At 44.5% G+C, this 11,214-nt stretch overlaps 1 non-coding gene across 1 annotated transcript; it reads right to left on the bottom strand.

Annotated features, from left to right (window-relative positions):
• Window positions 1-7,329: 7,329 nt before the first annotated feature.
• Window positions 7,330-7,434, bottom strand: LOC115868827. The gene has a single exon (XR_004045802.1). It is a non-coding gene; the product is annotated as a U6 spliceosomal RNA (small nuclear RNA).
• Between the last annotated feature and the right edge of the window lie 3,780 nt (window positions 7,435-11,214).

The raw sequence follows: 11,214 nt of genomic DNA, 5'->3' as shown, positions 1-11,214 counted from the left end.
GTGCCGCCGGGACGGGCTCCCGGGGCTCGGGCGCCGCAGCCTGGGTCCTCACTGCCCCCTGGGGGCCCGGATCTGATCCCGATCCTGACTCGAAGCAGAACGGAGCGCGTCGCCCGCAGTCCAATGGGGACGGCCAGGAGTGGGGACTGCCTTAGAGGAGCTCCACCCACAGCCACGCCTGGACTGGACGGTGGGGGCCGACGAGCGGGAATGCTTGTTCCCTGGCCTCACTCCACTGTAGCCTCTGACCTCACGTTCACGTGGAGGTAGTCCCGTTATGGAAAGGGTGTAAGGTTCAGAACCCGGGCTTCTAAAACAGGGGCTGCCCAACAGTATTGGTGGGTTGTCTTTGGAGTACACATACTCTGTATGTGGTCCAACCCGAGCCAACAAAGGGGAAGAGACGTCTAAGGTCCAATTCACCTCAACAGACTTTTCAGTATGCTGTAGTGCAAATGAAAAAAAAAAGTTCACTCACAAGGAACCTAAAACTATCTAGCGAAGGAGATGAAGCTGAACAACCACAATCATCTTAGCATTTGTGTGGCCCGAATGCTTTACCAGGCGCTGTTCCAGGAGCTTCGCCTACATTGATCCAGGAAGATGGGAAAGGGCTGTAAGATATCCATTGTGCCCTGGGAAATGTACGGACAACTGGCAACCGTTTAGCTTATGAGCAGATTTGCATCTAAAAGACAACACAATTGTCATACCACAGCAAGGATTAAAAGTTAGGACAGAGAGGGTGGTGGGTCAGAAATTCAACTGATTTCCACCTTCCACTTATTTCCATGGTCCTTTAGTCGTCCACCCACCTGCATGGACCATCGCTAAAGAACACAAGAAATTATCATACTGGAGGTGGCCACCCGGAGCGTGCTTCACTGCTCCTGAAGGAACGCCTCAAGAAACCCCATTGACTACAATCCCTGACAGGTTGGCAGGGAGAAGAACGGAGCCACAGCTTCATCCATCAGTTCCAGGCTGATTGGACTTCCGTGTGAGTCAAAGTGACCATTCCCACCATCCGCCGATGACTAGGTAGTTTCTATGTCTAGTGAGGAGAAGAGTAAGTTCTTCTTTAAATGCACCTAAAATGAAATGGTATAGCTATTTTGAAAAACAGTTTAGCACACCCCATAAAGCTAAGCAACAGTTACAAATATGCCTGGTACAACTGATGTATGGATTGTAATAAGAATTATAAGAGCCCTCAATAAAATGATAAAATAAATTAATTTTTAAATGAATAAAATAATAAATAGAATTAATTAATTAAAAAATTAAAAAGCAAAACATACAGTTCACATATGGCCCAGTAATTCCAATTCTATGTTATATAAGTATATATATCTACTATATAAAAACAACTATCATATACGAACTCACTGTCATTGTGGTCATATAGATAAATATGTATATTCATATATATATATGCTATGAAAACATATAATAGCACAAATATGTGTGCACCATGTTCACAATCTTCCTACTCATAACAGCCAAAGAGTGGAGGCAACTCAAATGCCCATCAACGGATGAATGGTTAAACAAAAGGAGTACAGCCATACAAGGACATATGTTATTGTTCGGCCACAAAAGAAATGAAGTATGAATGCATGCTACAGTGAAAGGATTAACCTTGCAAAGAGTTTCCTTGGTGAAAAAAACAAGCCAGACACAAAAGGACACATATTGTATGATTCCACTTATATGAAATGCCGGGAATAGGTACATCCATGGAGACAGGAAGTAGATTAGTGGTTGCCAGGAGATGAGGGGAGGAAAGAGGACGGATGGTTGCTCACAGGTAGAAGGTTTCGGTTGGAGGAATAAGAAAATGTTCTGGAATGCACGGTGATGCTTGCACAACTTTGTGACTATACTCAAACTCACTGCATTGTACAATGAAAATGCACCTGGGACGTTTCAGTCAAATGCAAGAGGGTAGGAGCTGAAAGGGTGGGTAGAGAGAGAAGCCCTTGAAAGCCAGTTACAAATTATCTCCCACTCCTGCGCCTGCCTTCAGTCACCCTGGGGCATTTATCCGGAGAGCCGTGTTGTCCAGTAGAGCTTTCAGTGATGAAGGAAATGTTCTTTATCTGAACTGTTTAATACTGAAGCTATTACCAGCATGTGGCTACTAAGCGCTCAAAATGTGGTTAGTGCAACTCAATAAGGAATTTTAAATGGCACTTAAATTCAGATCGCCGCATGTGGCTGGTGACCACCCTGTTGGCAGCACAGCATCAGACCTTTTCAAGACGAAAGCAACGGCACAGGAAATGTAGACAGAATTCTGGAGGGTGTTAGTCAGGGGAGATAATGTCTCTAAAGGCCCACAGCCCAGCTTATGTCTGTGTAGCTGCTAGAAATCCTTCATCAAATTCTTGCTGCTCTTGCTTTTCTTCCGGGGTTTAGTTTTGTCTTTATAACAAGGTGGGCTAGACCCGAGGTGGAATGTTGGGAATACAAAAGATTGTCCAAAACTGTCAGCCAGATGCCAAAGGGGTGCTCTTTTGAAGAGTGAGAGTCAGAAGAAATAAAAGAAAATCCTTGCTAGAACCTGTTTCCTTCCTTCCCTTGATAATTGCTTCTCTCTCCCTTTCCTCCTCTCTCCCTTCATCCCTCTCTCCCTCCCCATCAAAGTGGGAAATCTTGCTATTAAGATGCTGAACTGGTGTGCTGAAAAATCTTTATTTAGGTTTCCTATTTCCAACTCAAGCCCGGTAACATCCCTAACACTTTTGATGCACGTCTCCCGGTTTCTGCTGATCTTTCCCTTTTACGAATGTTCCTTGAACTTGGAATGGATAGTCTAGGCTGTAATGAGTTTCTAAGTGTTTCCTGTAATATGGTGTCCCCACAGCAAGATTCATTTGTTGCATGTGTTCCTGCCTGCTTTGAGCCAGCACTGTGCTGACTGTGATGGATGGAAAATGAAAGAGAGGGCCACTGAGTAGCTTCGAATATGGTGAGGAGGTATATAGAGAAACCATTCAAACAAGCTTCGCATTGATGGGGGGTGGGGGTGGGGGTGGGGTGGGGGGGTGGTACATGACAGCTCACTGAAAGCCAATAGCAAAGAGTAGCTGGGAAATCAGGGGAGGCTTCTCCAAGGAAGTGACATTTGTGCTGAAGGAATTTGAGGGATGAGTAAAACGTTCACTTTTATTATCTGATGTTTTTCCGCCATTTGTACCACCCTCTGGCTCAGTGGGCTTGAGGTGACATGACAGGAGACATCTGGGGAGCTGGTGTTGGAAAGAAGGCAAGCACATTAGTTCGCTCTCAGTGACAAGGGTTTGCATTGCTGACCAGGGTGCTAAGTAAACAGTCACACTTGTTTCCCTCAAAGCTTGGTCTTCAGAGGAAAACACAATCAAAGACGCTGCTGTAAAGGAATCTGTCACCTGACAATGGCAGCAGCCTTCTGACTGTTTACTAATCCACTGTATCTCAAGCTCCAGGCGATGATTGTGTCCCACTGTCACCATTCTTGCTGTCTCCATGTGTCACCTACACTCTTGCTCCTGTATCTCACTGGAAGTTGATTCTTGTTTTGTTGTTATGTGAAACATATTAGTGTGAAAACCAGTATCACTGGCTATATGTAGAACTCTACCAAAGCAGTCCAGGGAAAGTAAAGTCATGTTATTTAATATTAACTTGATATTTTAGCTACTGAAATTTTGGGACTCGAGGCTTTGCCTTGTGACATAAAGGAAGATTAGCACATCTTAGAAAAGCCGATGACTAAGCACTTGGCTCTTAACCAAAAGGTTGACCGTTCAAACCCACCAGTCACTCCACAGGAGAGAGATATGTCAGTCTACTCCTGTAAATATTATAACCTTGGAAATCCCCTACCACTCAGTCATATAGTTCACTATGTATGAGCTGAAATTGCCTTAACAGCAATGGGTTAAAAGACAGACATATGGACACTAAGCTGATCATTTCTCCTTGACTGAATCAAACAGACTGAACGAGAATAGAAAAAAAAAATAACCCTTTCACTATGTCAGTCAATGTTATGCAGTGTTTCCTTATAAAATCCGCGCCTGCACTAGGTACAATCGGCTCCCCTGGGGGAGCGCCCTCTCTGAAACCCTGCTCTGATGCATTCAGCTCGGTGCTGTCAGTGTCGGAGGCATCACTTCATCATTTCCCTCTCCGACTGCAAATCCCGTACCAGCTCGTCATTACCTAAAGGGCAACATCTTACTTCTTTGCCACGAAGTACAATATCCTCCTTGATTATGCCTAACCTATCTTCTATCTCTATCTTCCAGTTTTATCATTTTCCTCTTTAATTTTACATTCTACCCCTATTGAGTGATTTGTGCATCTGGCGCTTCTGTGATTTTGAAAGGCTATTCCGTCTACTTGGTATTTGGTCCCTCTAACTGCCCCGCACACATCATATTCCCTGCTCATTTATACTCATCTGCCCAGTACCAGGCACACAGTCATGATGACACAGCATACCTCTAGAAGCACCTTCTTTCAGGGATCTTCCTCACTGCCGTTAGCCATGTGTGAGTACAGCTAAGAGTATCTCAGATGCTCTTCTATGATTCTACATCCCTGACTGCAGGTGATTCACACGTGGGCCTAAAGCAGAGTGAATCAGTCAGATTCTCTAAGAATATCATAACAGGCACAGAACATTGGCATTCATCTTCCTCTGGTTTAAAATGAAGAGAAAAAGGGAGGCAAGCAAGGTAGAGAGAGCTGCTCCACTGCACTTGGTACTCTTCAGTACTTTCAGGTGATGAGAATTTCCCTTTTGTTTTGTGGGAGAGTCTCCAGTGTATCTCAAATTAAAATTTTTCCTAAACTCATTTTGAAGCACTCACTAGTCTATGCCAAGGAATTTGGAAGACAGCTACCCGGCCAACCAACTGGAAGAGATCCATATTTGTGCCCCTCCCCAAAAAAACTGACCTAGCAGAATATAGAAATTACTAGACAATTCCATTCATATAAAAAAAATTTTAATACCATTCATATTGCATGCAAATTAAATTGAGCTGAAGATAATTCAACAACAGCAGTATATCGACAGGAGCTGCCAGAAATACAAGCCAGATTCAGAACAGGACTTGGTACAAGGGATATCATTGCTGATGTGACTGGATGTTGGCTGAAACTTGGAGAATACCAGAAAGATGCTTACTTGTGTTTCATTGACTACGTGAATTCATTCAACTGTGTGGCTCACCACAAACTATAGAGAACACCGAGGCGAATGGCCATTCCAGAGTATGCCATTGTGCTCAGGTGGAACCTGTCCATAGACCAAGATGCAGTTCTTGGAACAGAACAAGGAAACATTGCACGGTTTAAAACGTGTAGCCTTTTGACATGCTTATTCAATCTGTATATGGAGCAAATAATCCAAGAAACTAGACTTTATGAAGAAAGAATGTGGCGTCAGGGTTGGAGGAAGACTAATTAAAACCTTTAATATGCAGGAGATGCAACCTTGCTGCACTGGCTGCCCTTGCTGATGAAGGTCCAAGACTGCAGCCTTTAGAAAGGATTACAATTCAATGTAAAGAAAACAAAAATCTTCATAACTGGACCAATAGGTAGCATCATGGTAAACAGAGAAATGATAGAAGATGTCAAGGATTTCATGTTTTGGGTCCATAATCAACACTCAGTAGCACAGCAGCAAAAAAGCAAAAGACGAGGGTGGAGTGGATAGGAGGAACCTATTGCAAGGATCTGCATGTAACCTCCTCCCCCGGGGGGATGGACAACAGAAAAGTGGGGGAAGGGAGATGTTTGACTTGTAAGATATGACAAAATAATAATAATTTATAAATCATCAAGGGTTCATGAGGGAGAGGGAACGGGGAGGGAGGAGAAAAATGAGGAGCTGATACCAAGGGCCCAAGTAGAAAGAAAATGTTTTGAAAATGATGATGGCAACAAATGTACAAATGTGCTTGACACGATGGATGGAGATAAGAGCTATTCGAGCCCCCCATAAAATGATTTTTAAAAAAGAAAAAGACATGCATCGGGCAAGTTTGCTGCACAAGGTCTCTTTAAAGTTCAAAAGCAAAGCTGTCTCTGGGAGGACTTAAGAATGCTTGACTCAAAGCGTGGTATTTTCAGTAGTCTCGTGTGGATGTGAAAACTGGACGAGGCATAAGGAGGACCCAAAAGGAGACTCGATAGACAAGCTATAGCTTTGGTGATGGATCCTGAACGTACAGAACAACCCTGCCTTGGAAGAAGTACAGCTAGAACGCTCCTTGGAAGTCAGGCTGTTCAGATTTTGCCATTGTATTAGGGACATTTCATCAGTAGGGACCAGTCCCTGTAGAAAGGCATCGTGCTGGGTAACGCAGAGGATGTATTCAAAGAAGAAGAAAATCTTGGATGAGAAGGATTGACCCAGTGGCTACAAGAATGGACTCAACCAGAGCAACAACCGTGAGACGAGAGCAGGACAGGGCCGTGTCTCGCTCTGTTGGGCACAGGGGCGCTGGGCGTGGGAGCCACCTTGACAGCACCTCACAACAGTTAGAGTCAGTGTCTGACACTTGCAACCAAGTGTCCTAACACATTCTTAATCACCTGTGAAGGCTCAATAGAAATGCTAGTCTTTTTAAAACCTTCCTTGACCTACCCACTCTCCTGCACAATAAAATGATGAAGACGCCTCTTCTCGTTTACATCCTGAATGTTGTAACACCAGACCTCCCTTCGAGCAATCTTATTTATCTTGATGTGTGTCTGAGTAAAGGATAGCGTATCCTATCTCTCTTGCCTGTTTGGATTGTTCAACCCCTCTGGTGGGAAGAGGGTCTTAGAACCTAACAAACTATTGACATAATGTTCTAAGAGAAGTCAAAATTCCGCAGTTAAGGTACAGGTAAGAGCTGGAAACACAGGGAATCCAGGTCAGATAAACCCCTCAGGACACTAATGAGTGTAGTGATACCAGGAGGGGAAGGTGGGGGAGAAAGGGGGAAACAATCACAATGATCTACATATAACCCCCTCCCTGGGGGACAGACAACAGAATACTGGGTGAAGGGAGACATGGGACAGTGTAAGACATGACAAAATAATAATAATTTATAAATTATTAAGGGTTCATGAGGGAGGGTAAGAAAGGGAGGGAAGGGGAAAAATGAGAAGCTGATACCAAGGGCTCAAGTAGAAAGCAAATGTTTTGAAAATGATGATGGCAACAAATGTACAAATGTGCCTGACACAATGGATGGGTATACGGATTGTGCTAAGAGCTGTACAAGCCCCCACTAAAGTGATTTTACAAAAATTTAGCAGTTATAAAGTTTTCTTTTTCATCTGGAAAGCTTCACAAATTTTCATGTCATCCTTGCTTAGGGGCTATGCTAATTTTCTCTGTTTCGTTCCAATTTTAGTAAACGTGTTATCCAAGCAAGCAGGGATTTTTTTTTTTAACCAAACTTAATCCTAAAAAGAACTTTAAGATTATTCCTGCAGCAGGAGTCTGTTCCCGTCCATGCTGGAAGTAGAAAGGAAGAAGAGGTCCCCGCCATAGTCCCACCTGTAGCAACCAACAAAGGCAGCCAGCACCTGGAGATGCGGGCCAAACCCACCCCAACCACTGCCCTCTAGCTAGTTCCGACTCCTAGTGAGCATGTAGAACAGAGAAGAATTGCTTCTTAGGATTTCTGAGACTAGATACATGAACAATTTTATTGGCGCTTCATCCATACATCGTACCATTCAATAATTCCATCATACCAAAAAGAGTTAGACAATCATTATCACAGTTGATTTTAGAATTGAGGTAGTATATTTTTATGGGAGCAGACAACCTCATCCTTCTCCTACAGAGCAACTGTTGGGGTGGAAGCAGTGACCTTGCGGGCAGCAGCCTCCCCCACGGTGCCGCCAGTGCTCCTTGGAGAGGAAGGCAGAAGGGAGAAAAGACTAAGGAACCTGCAGAGGGAGAGTCGGAAGAAAAAGGGGGAATTTAGAGCAGGAAGGACTCCAAGAAGTTCATCTGCCATTCAATCTCTCGGAATGAAAAGGCAACTCCACAAGCCAAGTCGTGTTGTCATAGGCACCCCTTGCAATCCCAAACCCACGGCCGTCCAGGTGATCCTGACTCAAAGGGACTCTTTAAGACGAACTGCTCCCTTGGGTTTCAAGACTGTCCAGGGTTTTTTTGTTTTGTCGTTCTTTTGAATTTATTTTTTCTTTTTACAATCATTTTATTGGGGGCTCGTACAACTCTTCAATCCATCCATCCATTGTAAGACTGTCAGTTCTCACTGGAACAAACAGCCTTGTCTTTCTGCCTTGGAGTTGGATTTGAATCCCCAACCTTGTGCAGCCCAACACTTATCCACTGTGCTATCAGGGTACTTCCCTTGTGATGAAAGTTGGCTAAGTCCGATTGAATTTGTTTCGGTAAGTGATTAACCTATACACTCCTTCAGATGTCAATAGTCATTTCAGAGATATGACAGCAGTCTCTGTTACTTCATTTCTACATTATATAGAAACTCCATAAGAAAAAGGCTCTTTCTATCTCGGCTTGGTAGGCAGATATCTGCACAGGTAAGACTCAGGACTTACACTGCTTTCAAATAGGATTTTGATGCTTTTAGCCTTTCTATGAGAGGGCTTCAAAATGTTTGTGGAAAAATCCCACTATCCATTACATTTTGAAGCCCTCATTAAACTAGGGTTTTGTTTTGTTTTTAGTTGCAAGTTGTGGCAGTTACATAATTTCATGTCAACTTGAAGACATATAAAAGTGTAGGGGTGGAGTTTAGCCTGTTAATCTGATCACAGCCTGATGACCTCACTTGGAGATGAGACTGGAAGCCACCCTTTCTCACTCTGCCTTTACCTTCCTGCTTGCTGGCCACCCTGAGAGCTGCCGGAGCCCCGCGATGCTTCCACTGCCATTGGATCTGCAGGACTTTACATCCACTAGCCTGTAATCTTCCTGCATGTGGTTGTATGGATCTGCAGAGGGACTTATGGGCTAGTGCCAGACTTAAGGACTTGAGAGGGACTGGACTGGGATGTTTTAGACAACATAACATAAGCTTAATAGCAAGAAAAAGATAAATGACAAAATCCCCATGATTTGATCACAAAAAAATGATATTATCCCTTTTGCCCCAGTCCAATATAGGTCATGATAGAGGTGGGGCACGGGGAAGCAGGCCTTGCTTCATGTAGCGCCAACTCCTTCTATCTTGTCACTCCAGCTGCTCAAGAGCCTCAGAGTGCAGAGTTCTCACCACTGGGCCAGTTGATGTGGACAGGAAGTGAGGGTTGTACACAGATGGATTTATTAGCCAGGTAGGATGTGGTACATAGCACTTCTTCCACAAACTGTTGGAAAGAATCCCACCATATGGCCACACCAACTGCCCAGGAGGCTAGTATATGCAGTGAAGTTATGCTCCTGGGAGAAGAGGAGAATATATCAATGGCAAGGACAAGCTAGCTCAGCCAGCCTCACACCTAACTCACTGCCATGGAATCATTTGTACTCATAGTGACCCTGCAGGACAGGGTAGAGCTTCCTACTGTGGGTTTCCAAGACTAGAAATCTCTGTGGGAATAGAAAGTTCCATCTTTCTTCTGTGGAGAGGCTGGTGGTTTCGAACAACTGGCCTTACGGTTAGCAGCCCAATGAATAATCCACTATACCAAGAGGAGTCCTTTCACCCAGCCAACTCAAGGGAAAATGAGGCCTATGAAAGGCTTCTTGGGTAGGCAGCCAACACTCCATCACAACCTTAATATAGGCCAGTGAGGGAATCCAGGACAAGTAAACCCCTCAGGACCAATAATGAGAGCAGCAATACCAGGAGGGGAAGGAGAAGGTGGGGTAGAAAGGGGGAAACTATCACAAGGAGTTACATATAATTTCCTCCCTGGGGATCGGACAACAGAAAAGTGGGTAAGCCTGATATTTTTGGATTTGGAGTTTTGTTCTGCGCCATTCAGTTAATCAGGAGCCCTGGTACACCAATGGGTCACATATTGAGCTGAATCCATCAATCACTCTTTCGGAGGCAGTTTGCTCCTGTAAATGGGGCAGTTCTGCTCTGTCCTGTAGGGCAGTGGGGGTATCTGAGTCTATCCTGACCCATAGTGAGCTTAGAGAGGGTTTCTGAAACGGTACATTTTTATGGAGTAGACAGACCCATCTTTCTTCTGAAGAGCAGCGGCTAGCTGATCTTTAGTTTGCGGTCCAATTTCTGACCCACAGCACCACCAGGGCACCTTCACACTGCATTACCCCAAACCTATGGAAATACTGTTGAGTTGATTCCACTCAAGGTAATCTTAGAGTGGGATTCTGAGATGGTAAATCTTTATTGGAGCAGCCAGCCTCATCTTTTGCCATCAAAGTGGCTGGTAGGGTTTGAAAGTTGGCCCTTGTAGCAACCTGATTCTAATTCCACAGTGCCACCAGGGACTTCTTAGAAAAAGTGAATTCAAAGTCCAGACTCCAGAGCCAAGTGGCCTTCATTTGAATCCTGACTGAGTCTCCTGAGAATTGTGAGCTCAGGGCCGCAAGTTCCTCATCATTCATGGAGGGAACAGGAGCCCCATGGTGGTGTAGTGGTGCTGCCTGGGGCTGCTACCTGCAAGGTCAGCCGTTTGAAACCACCAGCAGCTCCACTGGGGAAAGATGGAGATTTCTGCTCCCATAAAGCAGTCGTCTTGGAAGTTCACAGTGGCAGTTCTACCTTGCCCTACAGGGTCACTGTGAGTTGGCATTGACTCAATGGCAGTGAGTTTGGTTTTATTTTTTCTTCCTTTGCAATGGAGGTAGCAGGACCCACATACCTTAGTTACTTAGTGCTACTGTGACAAATACCCCAGTGAGTGGCTTTAAAGATCAGACATTTATTTTCTCATAGTACTAGGGACTAAAAGTCCATACAATGCCCTTGTCTGTGTCTTTTCCTCCTTGTCTGTGCTCCTTGGTTCCTTGGTATTTCTTGATTTGTAGATGATTCTCACATGGCGACTCTCTCCGTGTGTGTGTGTGTGTGTGTGTGTGTGTGTGTGTGTGTGTGTGTTCTGCTCTTTTAGTGACTCAGAAGTGATTAGATTAAGAACTCACCCTGAAGTCCTCAATCTCCCCACCCCCCAAAAAAAACCCCGTGACTAGTGTGCCAATTCTGACTCATGGTGACCCTGTAGCACAGAGTAGAAATA

This window comes from Echinops telfairi, unplaced genomic scaffold, assembly GCF_000313985.2.
Source record: "Echinops telfairi isolate 266 unplaced genomic scaffold, ASM31398v2 ScPeMD7_18;HRSCAF=68, whole genome shotgun sequence".
Taxonomy (NCBI): domain Eukaryota; kingdom Metazoa; phylum Chordata; class Mammalia; order Afrosoricida; family Tenrecidae; genus Echinops; species Echinops telfairi.
This window is presented reverse-complemented; position numbering and strand designations above follow the sequence as displayed.